Source organism: Acomys russatus, chromosome 1 (genome assembly GCF_903995435.1).
Source record: "Acomys russatus chromosome 1, mAcoRus1.1, whole genome shotgun sequence".
NCBI classification, from domain to species: Eukaryota; Metazoa; Chordata; class Mammalia; order Rodentia; family Muridae; genus Acomys; species Acomys russatus.
The window spans coordinates 16,217,820-16,241,443 of record NC_067137.1 but is presented as its reverse complement, the minus strand read 5'-3'; the positions used below and the strand labels follow the sequence as shown (position 1 = coordinate 16,241,443).

Below are 23,624 nucleotides of genomic sequence, written 5' to 3'. Positions count from 1 at the left end.
TGTTTCTTGTGACCATTTGCTTGGAATATTTTTCCCCAACCTTTTACTCTGAGGCAATGTCTGTCCTTGTGGTTGAGGTGTGTTTCTTGAATGCAGAAGAATGTTGGGTCATGTTTATGCATCCACTCCGTTAGTCTGTGTCTTTTTATTGGAGAATTGAGACCACTGACATTTAGAGATATTAATGACCAGTGATTGGTAAGTCCCTATGTTTTTTGTATTTGTAACAGTCGAGATTTTGTAAGGTTGTGATTTTGCAATGGTATAGTTACCTATTTCCTATGTAGTTTTGGTTGTAGTTTGACCAGTTGGGGTGGAGTTTTCCTTCTAGTAACTTCTGTAAAGGTGGATTTGTGGCTAGGTACTGTTTGAATTTGTTTTTGTCATGGAATATCTTGTTTTCTCCGTCAATGGTTATTGATAATTTTGCTGGATATAGTAGTCTTGCCTGGTATCTGTGTTCTCTTAGGGTTTGCAGAACCTCTGTCCAGGCCCTTCTGGCTTTCATGGTCTCTGCTGAGAAGGCAGGAGTAATTCTGATAGGTTTGCCTTCATATGTTACTCAGCCTTTTTCTCTTGCCGCTTTTAATATGTTTCCCTTATTCTGTATATTTTGTGTTGTTAGTATTATGTGGTGGGAAGATTTTCTTTTCAGGTCTATTCTATTTGGTGTTCTGTAGGCCTCTTGTATGCTCGTATGTATCTCCTTCTTCAAATTGGGGAAATTTTCTTCTATTATTCGATTAACAATATTTTCTGGGCTGTGGAGTCGGTTGCCTTCTTTTCCCTCTATCCCTATTATCCTCATGTTTCGTCTTTTCATGTTGTCTTTTAATTCTTGAATGCTCTGTGTCAGGAACTTTTCAGATTTAGCATTTCCCTGGATGGTTGTTTACAGTTCTGCGATTGTATCTTCAAGTCCTGATATTCGTTCTTCCATTTCTTGCAATCTTTTAGATAAGGCCACCTCTGAGATGCTTGCTTTCTTCTCTGATGCCTCTTGATCACGTTTTTCTTCTGTGTATTCCTGTATCATAGCTTCCATTTTTATCTTCATGTCTTGGACTGTTTTAATGATTTCCTTCATCCGGTTATTTATATTTTTCTGAAATTCTTCAATTGCATCTTTATATGACTCTTTTAACTCTTCAGCCCTCTTGTTTGCCTCCTCCTGCATTTGTTTACAGATTTAATTTGTTTCTTCCATTATCATCTTCTTTACTAAAGTACATGATTTGCAGTGAGTGGAAGCAAACATAGGAAATATTGAGCAGTCTAAAGAAGATTGATTTAAAAAAAAACACTGTTTTCAAGTATGAAAGCTTGTGTGTGTGTGTGTGTGTGTGTGTGTGTATTTGAGTGAGGAAAGAAGAAAGGTCTGTGGAGTGTATGGTATGTGTGTGTGTATTGTTATATGTGTGTGTTCTGGTATGTGTATGTATTGGTTAGTGTGTATGTGTTGATCTGTGTAACTTCAACTGTGCAAATTAAAGGGCACATATGTGTGAGTCAAAGTGGTTGGTAGAATATTGTATTCACTGCCTTCGGTAGCCTACGTGACCCTTTAGTTTCTTAGATTTTTTCATCTCTTCCTCCCAAGTTTCCATAGCCTCTTGGAAGGATTGAACATGCTTGGGCTATCATATCAGGGTTATATGTTGTTCCAGATGACCCAAGGTCAGGTGGTCAGTGCTTCATAGTGGATGTTTTTACCCTCTAAGTAAACACTACGTATTTTTTAATAAGACAAGTAATATCCATTGGGAAAAATTAATTATTATGAGCATATAGGTAAAGTATTAAGAATTTGCTTAGATTTTTTTCACCTGAAGAAGAGGCATACTTAATGTTGGATCAAAAATGTGAACCTTTCAAAATAAAGAATAAATTATCCAACAGAAAGTTCCATGCATTGGTTCCCCGTGTTACAGTTTAAAACTACATTCTACAATATATGTACTACTTTTACAATAAAAGATAGTGATAATACCCAGAGGAAGGTTTTTGAACATCCTGTATTGGCTACTTTTTAACAGGGCATTATATATTTTCTGACCACTCCAATACTAAAATTATAAATGCTAACTAAAAATATTTTCCATCCTAACTCAGAAAAGATGTCTTTTCCAAAGAACTGCAAAATCATATGCATGTATTTTCTTGCCTGGATTAATTTTCACAGAAGATGAAATGATCAAAGACATGGATCTGTGACTTTGAAATGACATTGCCACATTTAAGTAAACAAAACAGAATCATAAGAACACATTCTTCCATAGATATGCACTTATTTCATTTTGTATTTTGGCTCAAATAGAATTAAGAGCTGTTTTCTTTTGCCAGAATATTGGCAGATTTGTTACTATGCTAATCAAAGACACTGTCAAATATTAAAGGATGTTAAAAGTGGCAATACTAATAATAGTAAAGTTAATTGAATATCCCGAATTACTTTGGGGAAATAATTATACAATATTAATAAAACATTCATTACACTCAGAATTCTGAAATGTGTCATGCTACATGCAAACAGTATACTGGACACTGCTCCCTCTTAAATAATGATTACAAAAAAAAAAAAAAAAAAAAACAGATACACTAAATCTAATAGAAATGGGGAATAGCCTTGAACTAATGCTTACAGGAACCAACTTTCTGAACAGAACATCAGTATCTCAGGCACTAAGATAAACAATTAATAAGTGGGACCTTATGAAACTAAAAAGATGAAAGTCAAAGAATACTGTCATAGGACAAAATGGCAGAATGGGAAAAGTTCTTTACCCTACTACATCCAACAGATTACTATCCAACATATATAAAAAATCTCAAGAAATTAAAGACCAAATATCCAAATATACCAACTAAAAAATAAGGTACTGACCTAAACAGAAAACTCTGGACAGAGAAATCTCTAATGTCTGAGAAGCACTTAGAAATGTTCAGCATCTTTAGTCATCAGAGCAATACAAATCAAAATGACTCTGATATTCTATCTTACACCCATCAGAATGGCAATGAAAAAACCTCAAGTGACAGCACATGCTGACAAAGATGTGGACAAAGAGGAACGTGTCTACATTGCTGGTGGGAGTGCAAACATGTACAACCACTGTGGAGATCAATCTAGAGGTATCTCAGAAAATTGAGAATATTTCTACCTGAAGACTCAGCTATATCACACCTGAGTATATACCCGAAGGATGCTCCACCATACCACAAGGATACTTGCTCAGCTATGTTCATAGCAGCTTTATTCATAATACCTAAAATATGGAAACAATGAAAGAATGGATAAAGAAAATGTGCTACATTTACACAGTGGAACACTACTCAGCTATTAAAAACAAAGACATCATGCAATTTTCAGGCAAATAGTAGATAGAACTAGAAAAGATCATTTTGAGACGGTAACCCACACTCAGAGTATAGCTTTTAAAGATGTCTTTATTATTTTAAAGATTTTTTTGGCAGTAAGACATGTTAACTCCTGGCCACACTCAGCCTATCTCAAAGAGGATGATGAGCATCAAAGAACCTCCTTATGGAGACGGCTTCAAATGTAGCAAACAAGCCACTGGGGAAAATGTCTTTATTTCTACCACAGACAGAAATATTTTTTAAAAAAATAAGATAAATAAGATAAAACAATTCAGAAAACAACACAATTAAATTTCAGTATATTTACTGAAACCATGTCACAGTCCCCTTGATTTTCATGTGTGTGCTTTCAATCCTCTCAAGTTGTAATTATCAGTACTACTTCTCCTGTTAGGTAAAAAATGTTGGTTTATATTTTGTGAACTACATAGAGAAGTTTAAGTCATGAAATTATTTTACTATCTTTGCTTCTGGCTTATAAGTAGATAGTTAACTCAAAACTTCATCATTCTAAAAACCTTTTTTTTTTTTTTTTTTTTTTTCTCTTACTTAGTTCTAAGTATTATCTGACCTAACCAAGAATGTTTTATTCTCTTATGGAAATGCACTCCTTACCTATGTCAGATCAGTCTATCTATAGCCTGTCACAGCTCACCTTTTGCCTCATTCTCCATGCATACTTGCATCTATAATCCGTAAGTAAATTCTCACTGAAACCATTAGTGATTTGGGTATATCCTTCCATTGCACTCATGTTATCATTATATGTTTTATATCAAGAGCTGCGCTGAAATCCTAAAGACACATTTGTGAGCAAATTGAATCTTGGACTTCAGTAGCTCTCAGAACAGAAGACAGGTAAAAATGTGCCATGGGCTATGCATTGTCCAGAATAGTGATGAAAAGTATGACTACAAATGAGAAAGCATGTTTTGCTCTTTGCTTTAGATAGCCTACAGCCCATCTAACAGGCAAATTCCATAATTGTAAGGTATGAGGAAATATCATGTCACATGCTTTATAATAGTCTCCCCATTTTCAACAGCTGTTAGAATTCTTTTCAGCTTGTTTATATGGTGGATTATACTGCTTAAAGGCTTGGAAACTAATTGTTAACTTAGGTCCTAACTAGAATCTTTGTATATTATAGATTAAAAGCTCAGCTAACTAGCAGAGTTGTTAATGACTATATAGATGTATAGTTCATTGTTGTCAAGCACTTTCCCCTCATGCTACCACCAAGGAAGGATATTGCATGCACTCTAACCCAGCCACCTGAGGACAGCGAACAGTCAAGTCAACATTCTGACCCAAGGTCGATCAGGCCTTAGCGAGTGCTGTCAACAGTGATATGTATGAATTATCTCACAGACCTTGTCTTTCTTGTCTCACCTTACAACTGAACTACAAAGAGGTTTTGGCAATGATGGTAAAGCAAAAGCTAGAAAAATGCTCTGAGGAAGACTCAGGACTTGGGTAAGTCAGAGCCATGTATGAGATATAAAGACACAAAAAGTTTTCATCAGGCAAGGAGGAATTCCCTTGCCAGTTTTATAGAATGAATTCACAATCATGAATTCTCAGGGTTTCTCACTCAGGTCTTACTACCAACATTTCCAGAAGTAGACTTACCTCAGAATGACCTTGGTGAAATAGTTTTCAAGAGTCTGTAAGTTATCTGTTTCATTTCTACTTTTTGCATGAATCCAACTGCATCTTTATAAGCTGTTTTGTAAACATCATTAACAGATTTCTACATCATCGCACCACAATGGCTAACAGTATATTTGTGCATGTGTGTGAGAAAGATTGTGCTTAAATAAGTCACAGTGTTTGTTTGAATGCGTGCGCATGTGCACGCATGCACACACACACACACACACACACACACACACACACACACACACACACACACGTTGCTTAGTGAACCAGTACGGAGATCCAAAGTCAAAATACCAAGTCGAATGTTCCCATGGAACAACCAGGTTCCAACATAAAAATTAGAGAGAGGAAATCAAGTTCCAGGACTCCAAAGACACAATGTAAAATAAACTCTGAAAATCATAAGTGTCAAAAGAAAATTCAAGTGTCAGTATGGTAATAGCAGTGTGCCATAGTAGTCAATCAAGGGTTTTGCAGAATGTGGAGAAATCAATACTGTTAATATGTAGAAGAGAGAAATGGGGAAATAAAGATGAGAAAGAGTGTGGTACATACCACTATTAATTTACTTGATGCATTCCTAGATTTGCTACTATCTCTAAATTACTTCTACCAGTTCTGAAATTATTTTACCACTAGTCCCATTTTCAGTGTGACTGGAATTTAAAAAATTTTTAAGTATAAGCAAGTGTCAATAGTTTTCAAGAAGTTCCTCAGATCATTCTAATGGATTCTGAATTTCCTTAAAGAATCACTAATTACAAGAAAGAAATAATGGTCTTGTTTAGAACTTCAATTGATTGAATTTTCTCTTTTCTTTCAAATAGTTTTATATGATTGCAGACAGAGACAAAGTGCTTACTAAATGAGCAGTAAAATACATTTAAAAATCAGTTTTTGTTAGCAATGATACATGAAAATGATTGCTTTTTAAACATTAAATGAAAATGACTTTGTGAGTTAATTTGCAACTGAATGTGCATTGTGATAGAAATCAATTTGGATCCTAAAGGAAATTGAAAGTATTTAAAATCCTACCCTCCCTAAAGTTTCACCATGATTTCTTAATACTAGCCCTACAAGGGTTATGATTCTTATACTTACAGCTCCAGAAGAAAACAAAAAAAAAATTATCAAAGGTAAAAAGGAAGATAGCAAATCGTTTTAGCCTGTGACATTGCATGGTCATGACTGTCATGGCCACAAATTAACAGCCTTCAACATCATACACATCTCCAGCACAAGGGCCAGAAAAAGACCAAAACATATTCAATTCTCTCTGGCATCTTTACTCAATACCTTTTCTGAAAATAGTAGTTCTCAACCTGTGGGTCTTGATCCTTTTATGGGGATGTTGAACAATCCTTTCACATGAGTCTCATGTCAGGTACCCTGTATCTCAGACATTTACATTATGATTCATTACTGTAGTAAAATTACAGTTTGAAGTAGCAACAAAACAATTTTAAAGTTGAGGGGTCACCACAAGGTAAGGTATTGTATTAAAGAGGAACACTCCTTCGTTGCTGGTGGGAATGCAAACTAGTACAACCACTTTGGAAATCTGTCTGGTGCTTTCTCAGAAAACTGGGAACAGGAATTCCTCAAGTCCCAGCTATTCCACTCCTTGGAATATACCCAGAAGATGCCTCTACACAAAACAAGGACATGTGCTCAACCATGTTCATAACAGCCTTATTCATAATAGCCAGAACCTGGAAACAGCCTAAGTGTCCCTCAGTAGAAGAATGGATAAAGAAACTGTGGTACATATACATTATGGAATACTACTAAGCTATTAAAAACAAGGAAATCCTGAAATTTGTGGACAAATGAATGGAACTTGAAATGATCGTACTGAGTGAGTTAACCCAGAAGCAGAAAGACTCACATGGTATACACTCACTTATAATTGGGCACTAGCCCAAAAGGCATGTCCCATGAAAGTCTTCATTTACCGGGAGATTGGGATAGTTGTTAGGACATCCCACTGGGTGGGATTCTAGGTAAGACAAATATAGGAGATGGGGAAATAGAAGGACCCAGAGGGTCTTAGGAACCTACAAGGAGAACATCGTCATGGGTGGATAGGGGCCCAGGGGGTGCTGATCAAACTATTGCACTAACCAAAGACAATACAAGTAGTAAACATTGAACCCCTACTCTGATCTAGCCAATGGACAGGACAATCTCCACTGTTAAATGTAGAGCAGGGACTGACTCTGACATGAACTCTGGTGCCCCCTATTTGACCACCTCCTCTCTGTAGGGAGGCCTGATGGCAGTCAGAGAAAGAATAAGCAGGCTACCACAATGAGACTTGATAGCCTATGACCATATAGTGGGGGAGGAGGTCCCCTTCAGTCACACATAAAGGGCAGGGAAATAGGGTTAAAGCGGGAGGTAGGGAGGAATGACAGAATACAAGTGATGGGATAACAATTGAGTTTTAATCTGAATAAATTAATAAAGTAAAATAAAATAAAGTGCCTCAACATTAGGAAGATCAAGAACCACTGATGGGTAGACCCCAGGGAGTTGGGGAATAGAAGAACCTGGAAGGGACAGGACCTCCATTAGGAGACCAACAAAGCCAACAAATCTGGGCCCAGGAGGACTTGCAGAGACTGATGCATCAACCAAGGATCATGAGTGGAGAGGACCTAGAGGCCCTAATCAGTTGTAGTTGGTTGGCAGCTCAGTCTTCATGTGGGTCCCCTAATATGGGGAGCAGGGATTGTCTCTGACATGGACTCTGCTGCAATCTCATTGATCACTTTGCCTTGAATGGCAGCCTTCCCAGGCCACAGAGGAAGAGGATGCAGGCAGTCCTCATTAGACTTGATAGGCTGGGCTCAGATGGAGGGGAGGAGGACTTCCCTTTTCTGAGGACTAGGGGAGGAGTGAGGGGGAAGAGAAAGGTGGGAGTGGTACCAGGAGGAGACTCAGGAGAAGGCTACAGTCAAGATCTAAAGTGAATAAATGTTTTAAATAAATTAAACTAAAAAGAAAATTGGAACCCTTAGCAGTAAAGAAAGATGAAATTATGGCATTTTCCCAAAATATAGTTGCAACTAGAAATTCTCCCCCACTTTGTGCTGACAAGTGTTTTGTCAACTTGACACAAGCAAGAATCATTGGAGAGAAGGGAGCCTCAATTGTGAAAATGTCTCAATAAGACTGGGCTGTAGGCAAGCCTGTAGGGCATTTTTTAAAATTAGAGATTCAATTATATTTATTGTAAAAATAGACAGTATAAAACAGAATATTAGAAAAGGACATGCTTAGAAAACAGTCAATAAGCAAAGTGTGAAAATTAGTTAATATTTACATACCAATTGTAGTTTTCTCCTTGGCATATTTGAAACATAATATTAGATGTTAACAACATGTGAGGTGACTGAGAGATAAATGGAATGTTGTATTACCTGTAAACTTTCTCTATAAACGAGAACTGGTCCAAAATACAAATGTTATTAAAGTGATATATGGTTATTTTTTATTTTCCTGATTTTTAAATCCTTTATCTGGCTTAGTATCAGCAACTTTTAAAATACAGAGACAAAGATGTTCTGATTGTCTTATGTTTACAGCTTCCTTCTACTAGTAACTTAACTTTCCTTAACATCAATTTCCTGCCATTGTCAGCCTAGTGCATTGTAGACTAGGCAAGGTGAGATAACAGAAATAAAATGTGATTAAGGTTAATTTCAACTCTCAGGAACCAATCTATGCAACACTCATCAATTCATGGGTGCCCATGTCTGTCACCTACAATTTGTAAGTTCAGCCTATGTCAAAGCCATGGATTACAGACTATTAATTGCAGACTTTAGATGTGTTTCAGTGTGCAGCTTTATTAATGCCTTTATTTATCCATTTATTTATCTATGTACATGTGTATGAGTTTTTTATCTTCATGCATGTATGTTCATTAAAGGTTTCCTTGGTATCCATGAAGCCAGAAGAGAGTCCAGATTAGTTGGAAGCCACCACATGGGTGCTGGACACTAAAACAGGTCCTTTGCAAGAGTAGCAAGTAGTCTTAACTTCTGAGCCGTGTCTCTGGTTCCTTTCCTATATTATTTTCATAGGACACTTGTTTTTTCCACGAAATACTCTTACATAAAAAAATTTTGCAAAACAAAATCTATGCTTTATGATTAGCACTTCTTTTGTTTTGGAAGATCTATGCCACACATTGAGCTCAGATGATTGTCCAACTAAAAGTTGATAGCTGGAGATCCCAGTGGATCTATTAACACATTCCCACTGTGTTCCTATTCTTGCTACATTGGGGCACCCAAAAGGGATGATAGATTCCAATATGCTGTATAATTTGGATCAAATTCAATATTTACTCCAAAGATAGAAATGGCAAGGGAATTCATATTCACCCTTTGGTAATGCATATATTGGACCAGAAAATTTGGAAAATATCCACATGCCACTAAGACAATTTCAACTTTTAGTTCGTTTTCCCCCTTACTATTTATGCTTGGAAGAAACAGGGCCATTATTACTGCATATTTCAAACAGTCTGTGTTTTTCAAATTTCATCCTATGTTGTTGTTGAACAAGTGTTTCTGAACCTCCCTGTCACCTGAACTATTATAGAAAGACAACCCTTCACATACCTGCTACAATGATTACTCTGAACCAGTGTGTGAAGTAAAGGCCAGCTAAATTTGTGATCCATTCTTATCATTTAATTAGGCTTCCAAAGATAATTGGTTCCCAGCATCTGTCGCATGTGTTTAATAACCTTTTAAAATGTTTTAAAGTATCTCTATGGAACTCATTGATTAAAATATATTTCAAGTGTTTTAATCAATTTATATTATTATATTCATGTTCAAATTAACCCAATTTTGGGCAGTGGAGCTTAAATGAGTTGGATCCTTGGTCCTCTAACATTAATTCAGAATTCTTTCTATATTTCCTGCTAACAATTTTCTGGGTGTATTTTCAACATTTCTATATCTAGCTTTCTCTATTTCTCCAAAAAGAGAGGCCAGTCATTCTCATGAAATGATTTTTATAAATGGTAGTCTGAGAACTCTGCTTAGTCATTGTGCCTAGATTTTTTTCACTGAAAGAGACAAACTACTTCTTGTTAAGTTCACACTAGTACTAAACTTAGAACATCTAAGATTTTAAATGATTTAATCTTGTGTATATTTCTGTTTTTACTCAAATTAGATGTATCAATTCTCAAATGTACCACTCTAGTTCATCTCTGCCTCAGGGCATGCCATACCTATTGTAGCCTCACAATAATGATAAGAATATTGACAGCATGATACTGGCACAGCAGTAGGCTGGTTGATCAATGGGATCAAATCTAAGACCCAGAAATGAATCCACACACATAAGGTCACTTGATTTTTAGACAAAGAAGCCAAATCCATTCAATGGAAAAATGACAGCATCTTCAACAAATGGTGCTGGTTTAACTGGATGTCTACATGTGAAAAATGCAATTGGACCCATATTTGTTACCATGCACAAAACTCAAGTCCAAGTGGATTAAAGACCTCAACATAAAACCAGAGACGTTAACAAGTCTCTTCTTGGTAGCCTGCTAATGTCTCTGGTTCCTATGAGTATATAAAGGGAGAGGAGGTCCCCCTCAGTCATAGTCATAGGGGAGGGGAGCAAGGGGAAAATGCGAGGGAGGGAGGAATGGGAGGATACAAGGTATGAGATAACAATTGAGATGTAATATGAATAAATTAATAAAATATTTTAAAGAGACAGGCAAGAGAAATAAGAAAAAAAAAAACAGAGATGTTAAATCGGTTAGAACAAAAAGTGGGGAAGAACCTGGAACACATTGGTATAGAAGACAACATCCTAAACAGAACACCAACAGCCCAGGCCTTAAGGTCAACAATTAATAAATGGGACCTCATGAGGCTGAGAAGCTTCTGTAAGGCAGGAGACACTGTCAACAGGACAAGGCAATAGCCCACAATATGGGACCCCATGAAATTTTCCTCCTTCCACATTATGACATCTGTCTATATTGCCATTGTCCCATTTGTGTTTATGCAGCAATTGCCAGGTATTATGACTCTGAGAGTTTACCAACCCTTCTTCTATTCCTCTGTCCTCTGAAACTGTGATATAGATCCAGCCAATGATCTAGGTACCCCATGACATCTCCAGTTGTGGTTTTCTGTAATGGTCTCTCCATTCTATAAAGAAGCTCCTTTTATGAAGGCTGGTAGCTACACTTATATGTGGGTACAAAGATCATTTTTACAATGTACTTAGACATTGTGCTGGTCTGCAGATTGATCATAGCAGTTTCTCCTCTAACGTCCATGAGCTCACTAGCCATGATTTCTCTCCTGTTGAGTGGATCTTAAGTACAGTTGTAGAACCGTTTGCTACCACCAGCATGTAAGTGCCACTTACCGTACATTTACAGATACGTTTCAGGCCAGCCACTGCTGTGCTTATAGGTGTCACTTCTGGATAGGACTATTTCTCTTCACCTAACAGATTTTATTTATTTTGTGTGATTGTTCATACAATAATTGTGTCTTAATACATTTATCAGGTTGTATCTACTCTGCATTACTTTGGGGGACTACTTTTGACTCGGGCTTACTGTGAATGCTATTTTTGGAATTTCTTATTGAGACACTATCAATTTTACTTTTGCAATCTTTTGAACAGAAATGTAACATTTTGGAAATGAGTGAAAACAAGAGAGATTAAAAACTTTTCTATGTTGTCCACCTTCTCTAAAACTCATGTTTAATTTCAATATGATACGCAATGAGACCTAAAAATATAAGATATTTATTTTTCAAACTTATGATAAATTAGACTGAATTTGTTACTTTCAATCTTTAGTTTAAAAAAAAAAAAGAACACTGAGAAATAATAACCATAAACAGCTGGGATACATGTGTCAAAATGCCAGTTCAGAAATTTATTCACAAATATTTTAAGACATTTTAAGTGATGGTAAAACGCCTAAGCTAATTAAAATTCTTGACACCACCTGAGTTTGATCCCCAGGACCCATATTGTGGAAAGAGAAACAACTGCAAAGCACCCTCTGACTTCCATATGCACATTTGACGTGCATGCATCCTCATATTATTAATTAATTAACTGATGTAAGAACTTAAAATTTAACTGAGGAAGTATAGCAGGCTACCAAGAAGAGACTTGATACCCTATGAGCATATACAGGGGGAGGAGGTCCCCCTCAGTCACAGTCATAGGGGAGGGGAGTAAGGGGAGAATGGGAGGGAGGGAGGAATGGGAGAATACAAGGGATGGGATAACAATTGAGATGTAATACGAATAAATTAATAAAATATATTTTAAAATGCTTAAGAAAATAAATTACCTTATACTTGAAGTATACTTAACATTTAATATGTAAAATAATTTAAATTTTCTTCATTATAATTTACAAAGCTAAGATAAAATTATTTTAAATTAATATATCATATATTATACAGAATATATTATTAATTATATAGTATATATTATATATAATATATTAATCATCTCCATCACACATGGTCCACAATTGAAATTACAGATCATTTTGCAAACTGCACACATCTTTTCAAACTGTATGGTATTAGAATATCCCTGATGGTAAGAGTTTATTTATTTTAAGTGTATGAAAGTTATTTCACCACTCACAGAGCAACATATTCACAAGTCTCAGTGAAGAAGATAAGAAAAGTTTCTGTAAGTTGTCTAAATTTCTTTTACTGAGTCATGTTTAATTAAAACATCTGCTCTTCCTGACTCATTTTCTAAAACAGAGAAACATTTCAGTGTTTTGAAGTCTGGAACTGAGTAGACAAGGATTTGTGATGCTTTCTTCAGTGTTAAATTTCTCCTTCACTTGTCTATACCCATTATCACTTCTATCTGCCTAGTATGTGGTTTAAGCCCATATAATTTGCTAGCAGAATTTTGTAACACTTTTTCTCTCTTGCTGATAATTAAGAACATTTACTACCTTAGCCTTGATAACATTTGCTACTTTAGTCTTGATTACTCTTGATATAATCCCTGTGCTAATGCCCTCAACACTACTGCTGGTCCCCACAAGTGAGGCAGCCTGAATGGCTCCTGAGCTTGTCTCCATTCTCTTTCTGAATTTAAGTGAAAAGGTGGTGTCATTTGAGAGCTGAGAGAGGACGAACACTCCCTGCAGGGAGAAAAGAGGAAAGCAAATAACCTGAGAAGTGTCACATGCTCTGCAGAATCGAACTAAAGTTTCATGCATTTGCTGAGCCGCTGGAGTGACGGGTCTTCTCAGTCCCTCAGACACCCTGATCAAGCATGAGGTCCTGTTCTTTTCCAGTGTTCTACAGTACAGAGAATCTTGGAAATCTCTATCACATTAATTTTTGCTTTCCTCTTGGAATCAGACTTCACATGACACCAAGTTCTGCAATTTAAACCCATTAGTCATTTCCAGTGTTACAAATCATTCCTATTCTGAGTAATTAACTAAATTTAACTCTCTCTCTCTCTCTCTCTCTCTCTCTCTCTCTCTCTCTCTCTCTCTCTCTCTCTCTCTCTCTCTCTGTGTGTGTGTGTGTGTGTGTGTGTGCAGAGGGGCGGGGAGGTTGTGATAATGGTGGTTTTGTTTTCTCTTTTCTCTTCCTTTTTTTTCACCTGGAGCTGATTAGATGAGGTGAGCTTATCTAAAAATGTTTAATCCTGTCTTCTTTCTTCTATATGCACATGATTACTCTCTCCTGTCTCTTATCTGGATGGACAGCTGTTTTATTTCTTTGAGGCCCACTTATCTTTGTTTTGGTTTTAGGCTTAAGATAGGGATTACCGGTTGTAATTTTTCTCTGGACGTTGAAGCACGGTCTTAATTGAAACAGGACTGCCAGTTACCTAGTGATGTAAACTGATATGATTTAAAAAGTATGCCCATGCATATGTATACTGGACAACAAGTTGAGACTTTACTGGACAACAAGTTGGGACCTGTGGACCAACTTCCATTACCTAACATATCTAAGGCCAGGATCTGACATTTTTCAAACCACTTAGCTTTTATGTTACAGACTTGCTGACAATATTTTAAGAGAAAACAAAAAACAAAGATCAATAATATACTGTCCCCGAGAGTACGGATGAGGAGTAGTATGCTGCAGCATCCAAGAGGCAGCAAGGAAATGAAAGGAAATGGTATCTGAGAACAGAAATGACAAAAAGAAGACGATGCTCTCTAAGAGATGATGTCTAAGGACTGTGCCAAGTTCTCCTTGTAATTTGCTCCACTACCACTGTCTTCAGACTTCAGATGCTGTGTAAGAGCCTATTGGATAATGTTGAAACTCAGAACTGTGTTCCTTGTCATGTCAATTTCCTAAAAAACCAACTGCTTGAGTTTCAAGAGAATACAGTAAAAAAATATTTACTCGGCAGTATCCACACCATGAACTAAGACAATATGTAAATCAAAAATAAAAGCAAAAATTTATTCAGAAAATTAATATTTAAATCCTGGAATTCTGGTAACTGTGTATAAGAAATTTACTTTACCTTACCAAGTTTCAGCTTGTTTGGATACTGATCTGTAAAAGACAGGTGACACTTATGACTAACTCTCAGGGCTACTTGTAACATCCATTCTATAAACACCAGCTAAGAAGTGAGATCATGCCTAAAATGAAAAATAAAATTCTAAAGGGAAATGATAAAAGCTTTGTGACATTGGTTAAGCAAACAGTTTTTATATTAAAAAGCTTATTTGACTTCTAGAAACTTACTTACCATATCCCACATCACAGCATCATTAAATTCAAGTTCATGGTTGCTTTGACATTCATGAAAACTTATTCAATAGACCATAGAAACTACAAATAATTTCTCCTTTCTATCTATCTTTATGTGTGTATCAACTGCCCAACTGCATCTCTCTTGCTTTATTCCATGCTATACCACAAGTACAAATTTAAATAGCAACTGTGAAAAATGAACACTTAACCCATTGTTTAAATCTTATCACTGAAGTAATACCATATTAGGTAAGAATGTTTCATACATGTTACTCTGCACATTGATATTTTGGTTGTAGTCATTCAAGGGTAATTTTTAATATATTATGGACTGTATAATGTTATTTGGTAAGAGAAATAAAAAATTATCAGCAGCTTAAAGTCTAATCTGAGTCTACTCTTTTAATTTTTCAATTTAAATGGTATGTAGTACACTACCTGTGTTTCTGTTTGTATTCTTGAATATTTAAATGCTTAGATAAAAATATAAGTACGCATTTTCTTTTAAATCTTTATTAAATGTTTTTTATATTTTACATATATATTTATGTTATTATACATGTATACAATAAACTATGCATAGCAAGAAGAACCATGAAAGAATCAGGAATTATATAAATGTTACAATCATAGTGTTTTGGCTATTTGTATTTGACAGCCTTGAAGGAAACATCTTTCCTATCTTGATGCATCTAAAATTCTGAATGTAAATCAGTATCTATCATATCGCATCATTGTCAACTTAAAACATCTATCTAGACCTAAAAACATCTTAACCCCTAAACAACTAAGCTTATTGTAAGACCAAATTTTCTGGTCTTCAACACCATCAGAGACTTGAGAAGGAATAAAACTGATTACCTGAGGATACAAGAGGTGCAGGTTAGTAGTTTTCCAAATGAGAAGATTACAGAGACAGTGCGCTACCTGAGTAGTCACGCAAATAATTTCTTTAAATTTGTAAAAAGATCTTCATCTAAGTAAAAAAATGTTTGGTAGAAAAAAAACAGTAGGAAAACAATTTAATTAAAATGAATAAGCAAATAAATAAACACATTAAAATGTCCCTGTATAGCAAAAGAAACTATTAATAAAGCAAAATAGCCAAAAGAAAGAGACAAATATTTTGTCAAATATACTTGAGATATGGTGCTAACACCAGAATTTACAAAGAACTGAACATTTTAAATACTAAACTGCCACTCAGCAAATGCTCTAATGAACAGAGCAGAGAGTTCTCAGAGAAGCAGCATAACTGGACAATTGCTAGTTAGAAAGTGTTCAATATTCCAAGTCATCAGGGAAAGGTGAGTTAAAACTACTTTAAGGTGGCTCCTGACCAAAATAAGTGAGAATGATACCCATCAAGACATCTGAGAACAAATGAAGAAGATGTGGAGAATTAGGCAACCTGTGCACTTCTGGCAGGAGTATAAACTAATACAAATATTATGAACATCAATATGAAGACTTCTCAAAAATTTAAAAATAGAACTTCCATATGGTACATATATAATACTCATGGGTGTATTTCCAAAGGACTCTATATATTGCCAGAGAGATTTTTTTTACATCAATATTTATTGTTACTCTATTTAAAATAGCAAAGAAACGAGATCAGCTTAGAAGCATGTCAACAGATGAATGCCTAATGAAAATGTAGTGTAGTATACCATGGAATTTTATTTAGTTGTAAAGAAAAAACTAAAAATTTGAAATTTGAAGGAAAGATGATGGATTGGAAAAGAATAATACTACATGAGGTAAACCAAACTCAGATGGTCAGAAACCACATATATGGATTCTAGTCCCTAATGTATACATGTGCATAGAAACAATAGGTATGAATGTGAATAAAGCCTAAAGTAATTTAAAAAAGAAGAGCAAAGGAGGATAAAAATGAGAATGGAGGAAAGGGTGACCAAAGGGACTCAAGTGGCATTAAAGAAGAAAAGAGCCTGGGTAGAAGTCAGAAGTGAATGAGAGAGACAAGACGGATGTGGGAGAGATAAAGAGAGAGAATCTCCTGAAGCGTGGGCTGTGGTCAAATGGTGGGGGAGGAGGGATCCTCCTGTCAGAGGTCTGGGGGGGGGAATAGGGCAAAAAAGGGAAGGAGGGTGGGAACAGGAGTAAAACACAAAATCAATAACAGCCCAGAGAAAGTTTTTTTAACGCCAAATTAATATCTAATAATAAACTGTGTGCTAACTGCAAATTTTATATATGCAAAAGGAAGAGGTATTTGATATATACATTTACCTGTTGAAGTACCAATATTTGTTTATTATCTCATTGTCAGTTATGCTCTTACGGCTTTATCCATTACAAATGGGAAAAGAAAACTACGGCACAATTAAAACTTGAAAAAAAAAATGATACGTCTTCTTTGACATCTCAAGTGCTTTTGACACGCAATCCAACTTTCAGCATCACCTAAAATTATCCTTTTCAGTCTCCTCTCTAAACATTACACTGCACCCACTCATACAGCTCTTTACACATAGACTTATACACACTTACAGAAAGTATGTGTCATACGCATTTATAGACAGAAACAGAAACAAACCAACCAGGATAACTATATAAATTAAAAACCAAAGAGATAAAAACTGCCAATCAGGAATAACAATTCAGATGCAATATGAATAAATTAATAAAATGTATTTTTTTAAAAAAACTACAAATCAATATATGTAACAGAGAAATAGACAAAGACCTTGAAAGAAGAAGCAGCAATGGCCAACTAGTATTTTTAAAATACTAATGGTCACTATTTCTAGTTATCAGGAAAAGGCAAATCAAAAGTACATTGAGATCATTTCACTGAAGTCAGAATGGTCTTCATCAAGGTACCTGACCACAAATGTTTGGAAGAATGTGGGAAAAGAGGAGCCACTATTCATGTTGGTGGGAAAGCAGATTAATATGGCCATTAATGGAAATCATTTTGGAGGTTCCTTAGGAAATTAAAAATATAACTACCATATGGCCCAATCTTAACTTTAATACATATTTATTAAGTAATATTTAGTCTATAAACATCCTACTCATTTTTATAGCTAATCAAATTATTGAAGAGAAATGCCAAAGTGCTTGATTAAAAAACAATAAAATATATTTTCTTGTTAACTTATATAATATTAACAAGGGCAAATTAAAATTAAAATTATCTTAAGCTAAGCAATTTTAAATGAACCTATGAAAACAATGAAATGACTGCAACAGAACAATGATTATTAAAGCATATGTTATATTAGCTAACCAAGTTATGATACTGCCAAATGCCACTGAGATTCTAGTGAGAGTAATATAGGAACAGATAGCTTTTTAAATTTTAAATTGATAAAACTTTGTCAATATAGTATTTAAAAACCTGTGGAGGAACATAGTATTGATCCATTCGTTTGAGTTAATAGTGTCAGTGTTAGAAATATGGCATGATTCATAATTAGAGAAAATTTCATATCTGAGAAAATATTTCCATGTTACTCTTAAAATCTATAGAATAATGGTATTCTTCATGTGCACAGAAATGGAATATTTATTCAATAGGATAAATCTGATGTCATATAATGCAGATAACAATACTGAAAACCACAGATCAGCACATATGACGTGATATATTCACTTAGAAATAAAAAACGGATTAGCTCTGTTTTCATAACTACAATATAAATTAAAATAGAAGAAATCTAGGAAATTCTCTCTGTCTCACCCCTCGCTTGCAATGGTTCTTCAGCTTCCCTTTGAATTACAATAGTCTGCACTGCTGTCTTTAATTCAATGATTTTTCACTCTTATCCATTCCTCTCTGTTCACCTGATATCATACAGCTAAAAATCTGTTATAGATCTGTATTAATCAACTTTCGATCATGGAAGTTCATCATATGCCTTCCTCTCTTGTCGTGGTGTCTTCATGCTACCTGACGCTCAGCTTATTGCTCAGCTGAAGATCGTTCACTGTGTGCTTCTCTATAGAGACATGAGCCTTCTAACCGCACTTTGCTGTCTATTATCTACCCATCAATCCTTAAAACTATGCCATCTGTACTCTGTCATCTAGCGCTTTTACCGTCATCACACAAGACTGTAACAGAGAGCTGTGTGGTGGTTTTTCTCAGTACTAACATATAAACCCTTGATGACATACTTTTTTGTTTCTTTATTACTTGTGATAACTGTTCATGAATGAAAATGTTTTGAAATTAAATATTCAAAATTAAATCATATGAGGTAAGTGAGGAATTGGCATTTTCAGGCTTCTCTTTTTATTATAAAAGCATTGTTCAGACTGCTAAAAGCATATTATACAGCCACATGGCATCCCAAATTATTTATTTTCATAATTTTATTTTATTTTTACAGTAACCATCATTAAATAAATGTAATTTTAAAAAGGTTCACATAGAAAATTCTTGGTGTTGCTTTATTATTGACTCATTTTTAAGCATAAAGGACCAGCTTTCATAAGCTATATCATGGTAGTGGCAGAGAAGTTTCAAAATACCCTAAAATTTGGTATAGAACCTAATACCTGCATAACAAGAACTTTTCTGAAAAAGTCAAATAAGGCTGGGGGCATCAAATTGCCTGAATTAAACTTACATTACAAAGTGATCATAATCAAAATAGAATGATACTGTCATGGTAACACACAGGTAGCAGAATAGATAAATCCAGATATATCCAGTCAGTTAGTTTTAGAAAAAAGTACATATTCAATGATAGGTACAGGAAAACTGCATTTCCACATGTGGAAGAATGAACTTGGGTGCTTTTACTTAAAGTCAACTCAAATTGAATAATCATATTTAAACACAGACCTTACACTATAAAACTTCTAGAAAAAAATAGAGGGCAAAGAACAAGCAGTTCTTTGGATTTTTACATTAGAAACTCAAACAACAAAAAGCAAAAATAAATAAAGGAGATTGCATCAAACAAAAATATCTCCCTAAAAATAAATGAAAGGAAAGGAAATGTATGGTTTGTGGAATGTTTTTACAATTCATATATCTGATAAAATATCAACATTAATGAAGAACCATAAGCTCATCCCATAGAGAAGAGCTTAGTGTATTATTCAGCTAAACTGACTTGGTGCTAAACTCCACTCTAAATAATCTAGCCAATGGTCAGAATATTCTCCACAGTTGAGTGGAGAATGTGATATGACTTTCTCACGTACTATGGTGCCTCATATTTGACCATGTCCCCTGGAGGGGGAGACCTGGTGGCACTCAGAGGAAGGACAGCAGGTAGCCAAGAAGAGACTTGATACCCTATGAGAATATATAGGGGGAGGTAATCCCCCTCAGGAACAGTCATAGGGGAGGGGAATAATGGGAAAATGGGGGGGGGGAGGAATGGGAGGATACAAGGGATGGGATAAACATTGAGATGTAACAAGAATAAATTAATAAAAAAAAAGAAAATAAATAATTATCTTTATACTGATTAATACAAATCTCAGGAAAACTTCTTTCTGAAGTAGATGAACATTCATACAAAGACAAAAGACCAACATATGCACAACCTTAAAAAAAATCTTATCAAATTCCCTCTTCCAAAGGCTCAGGGATCATTAGGAAAGAGTAACATTAAAGGTTGGAAGAGCCAGAGGTAGTGGATGACTGCTGTAAATAGTGACTTTGTTCATGACACTTGAACCCTCAGTGGCTGGAACTGTAAACATTCATGAATCTGCGACATGGTCAAGAAGTCCACCCGTAACTGTGGAGCTATTGGCAGCTTGTGGCTAATGAGGGAAGAAAATCAATTATTTTCATATGTGGCCCCTAATAGGCTGTCCATGTTCCAGTAGATGGTCCTACACCCAGCACAGACTGTCAGCACTAAGTGAACTCAGTGGAGTTTTTTTTTTTTTTTTTTTTTAATAGAAAATGAAGTCAAGGTTAGAATTGTTGGAGAGGCACAGGAGTAGCTTGAGGGGGGTAGTAGAGAGTAGATTTTTAGGAAAACATGAAGTTCTCAAAGAATAGGTATTTAAAATATGTAATATACAAAAAATACCATTCAATATCAGAACAAATCGGCAAAGGGCACTACTGCAGCCACGCGCCCTTGCTCTCCAGAACAACGTGAAGCCACGCAATGAAGCGAAACTGGCAAACACAGTGTTTGCGTTTTTCATCAGCAAGGCAGCCAATGTGCACGAGGTCAGGAAGGTCCTGGGAGAGAAGGGCAAGAATGTCAAGATCATCAGTAAAATCGAGAACCATGGAGGTGTCCGCAGGTTTGATGACATTTTGGAGGCCAGTGATGGGATCATGGTGGCTTGTGGTGATCTAGGCACTGAGATTCCTGCAGGGAAGGTCTTTCTGGCTCAGAAGACGATGATTGGGCGATGCGACCAAGCTGGGAAGCCTGTCATCTGCGCCACAGAGATGCTGGAAAGTATGTTCAAGAAAACATGTCCCACCTGTGCTGAGGGCAGTGATATGGCCAACTCGGTCCTGGACTGAGCAGACTGCATCATGCTGTCATGAGAAACAGCCAAAGAGGACTACCCTCTGGAGCCTGTGAGTGTGCAGCACCTCCTTGTCCGTGAGGCAGAGGCTGCCATCTACCATTTGCAGTTCTTCAAGGAACTCTACTGTCCAGCGCCCTTTACCAACAACCCCACATAAGCTGCCGCTGCGAGCGCCTTTAGAGGCCTCCTTCAAGTGTTGCAGTGTGGCCACAATCGTGCTCACCTCACCAAGTCTGGCAGGACTTGGTGGCCAGGTGGCAGGTGGCCAGCTACCGTCCTCCTCGCCCTCGTGCCCCCACCATCGCTGTAATGGCAATCCCCGGCCCATCTGTACCGCAGCAGCATGCATCTTCCCTCTGCTGAGTAAGGATGCTGTGCAGATGCCTGAGCTGAAGATGTTGACCTTTGTGTAAACTCGGCCATGAATGCTAGCAAAGCCCGAGGTTTCTTCAAGGAAGGAGAGTGGTACTTGTGCTGACTAGCTGGCGCTCTGGCGCTGGCTTCACCAACACCATGCATGTAGTGCCTGTGCCTTGATGGCCCTCTGGAGCCCAGCTTCTAGCCCCTGTCCCAACCCCTCCCACATCCCATCCATTAAGCCAGCAATGCTTGTACTGCTCACTCTGGGCCATAGTGTGGCGCTGGTGGGCTAGGACACCAGGGAAAACAAAGGCCTCAGAAACATGGAATAGAGCCCAGCTGTCTATCAAGGCCCTACCTGAGCCAGGGGTGGAGGAGAAATGCAAGGTTGGAGACCCTCTGACTTTCGCGCGAAAGGGCACCAACATCTCTATGTACTTTTCTCCTGTAGAAACTTGCCCAGAGAACTCTAGCCCTGGCCTGGAATCAGGAGAGAGCAACAGTAGGGGCTTGAGGGCATGGGCCCCAGGTTCCAGTGTAGATAATCTTTGGCCCTGGCCCTGACTTGCCTTCTCAAGAGCTTTGGCCTCCCCCATTCCTCCTTGTGCACTCCACTGCAGCCTCTCCACTCTACACCTTCTATTGTGCAGCGTCTCCAGGCCAGTTGCTAGAGTACCCACCTGAATGTCAATAAACAGCAGCTGAAGAAAAAAAGAAAAAAGAAATCGGCAAGGATCTTGAATAGCTGTTCATCAAAAGAAGGCATAAAATATCCAGCAAGTATAGGAAAAGATTCCAAACCACTAACAATTAAAGTAAATATAAAACAACAAACCCAGTCAGTCGAGCCACTAATAGCTCTACTCCCACAACACGTTTATCAAAAAGACAAGGGATGTGGGTGTTAATGAGAGGGCAATGGAGATCTATGTTTATACATACACCATTGGCGGAAATGTAAACTGCTGCATCTATTATGAAAAATGGAATGAAGTTCTTTTTTTTAAAGAAATTAAAAATAGTTCTACCACATGATTCAGCAATCCATCTTCTGGGTATGTGCAAAGAGCATTAAATCACTACCTGGGAAGACGGCAGTGCTTCTATGTGTCCCCGACCCGCGGGTTCAGTTATTCGAGGAGTGGCGAGGAGGGTCGCGACCTGTGAATAAAGAATTGGGCGAAAGAGAGGCACGAGCCCAGGAAAACTTTGCTTATCGAGGCCTGTTTATTGTAAGGGGGTATCCAAATTTAAAGTAAGTTTCTGAAAGGGCGGGGGTGGGAAGGAATGCAGTGGAAAGTTACAAAATCTTCTGGGCCAGGCCCAAGGACAGCAGGTGTGGAGTGGGGCGATTATACAGAAGTCTCGATACACCGAATGTTCTCTTTCTCAAGGTCAGGCTGGATCTTTGTGGTAGCCAGGCAGAATAATTATCTCAAGTATGCAGACAGCTGTGGCTTTCAGCCAGCAGGGCCTCTCAGCCACTGGGGCAGGTCAGGCAAGGTCCTATGGCTCCTGACATCTATGTTCATTGCAGCATCATTCAAAACAGTCATTACATGGAAAAACATAAAAATCTACCTACGATATAATTGGTGAGAAAATGTATCATAATGGTTTATTGAAATAGCCAGTCTTTAAAAATGAGATAAAGTCTTTTGCTTTAATATGGATAAGCTTTGAGAACATGACAACTGAAATAAGCTGGTCACAGAATATATGAATAATTTGACTGATGGGTGGGATCTAAATAAAAAGTAAGTGAACAGAGATAGGGAATAAAATGCTGTTTACTTAGGATATTCAGGATGGAGGATGAGGAACATGTGGTCAAAGTAGCAAGAAATTATAATAAATCTCTACAGACTTCTAAGACACAATACCTAAACTATAGTTAAAGATATTCTACTTAGGGACTTCTGCTAAATAATCTATATT

The 23,624-nt window shown here is 36.8% G+C and overlaps 1 pseudogene; it reads left to right on the top strand.

Moving 5' to 3' along the window:
* Window positions 1–4,807: 4,807 nt before the first annotated feature.
* Window positions 4,808–21,863, top strand: LOC127196234 (pyruvate kinase PKM-like; annotated as a pseudogene).
* The last annotated feature ends 1,761 nt before the right edge of the window (window positions 21,864–23,624 follow it).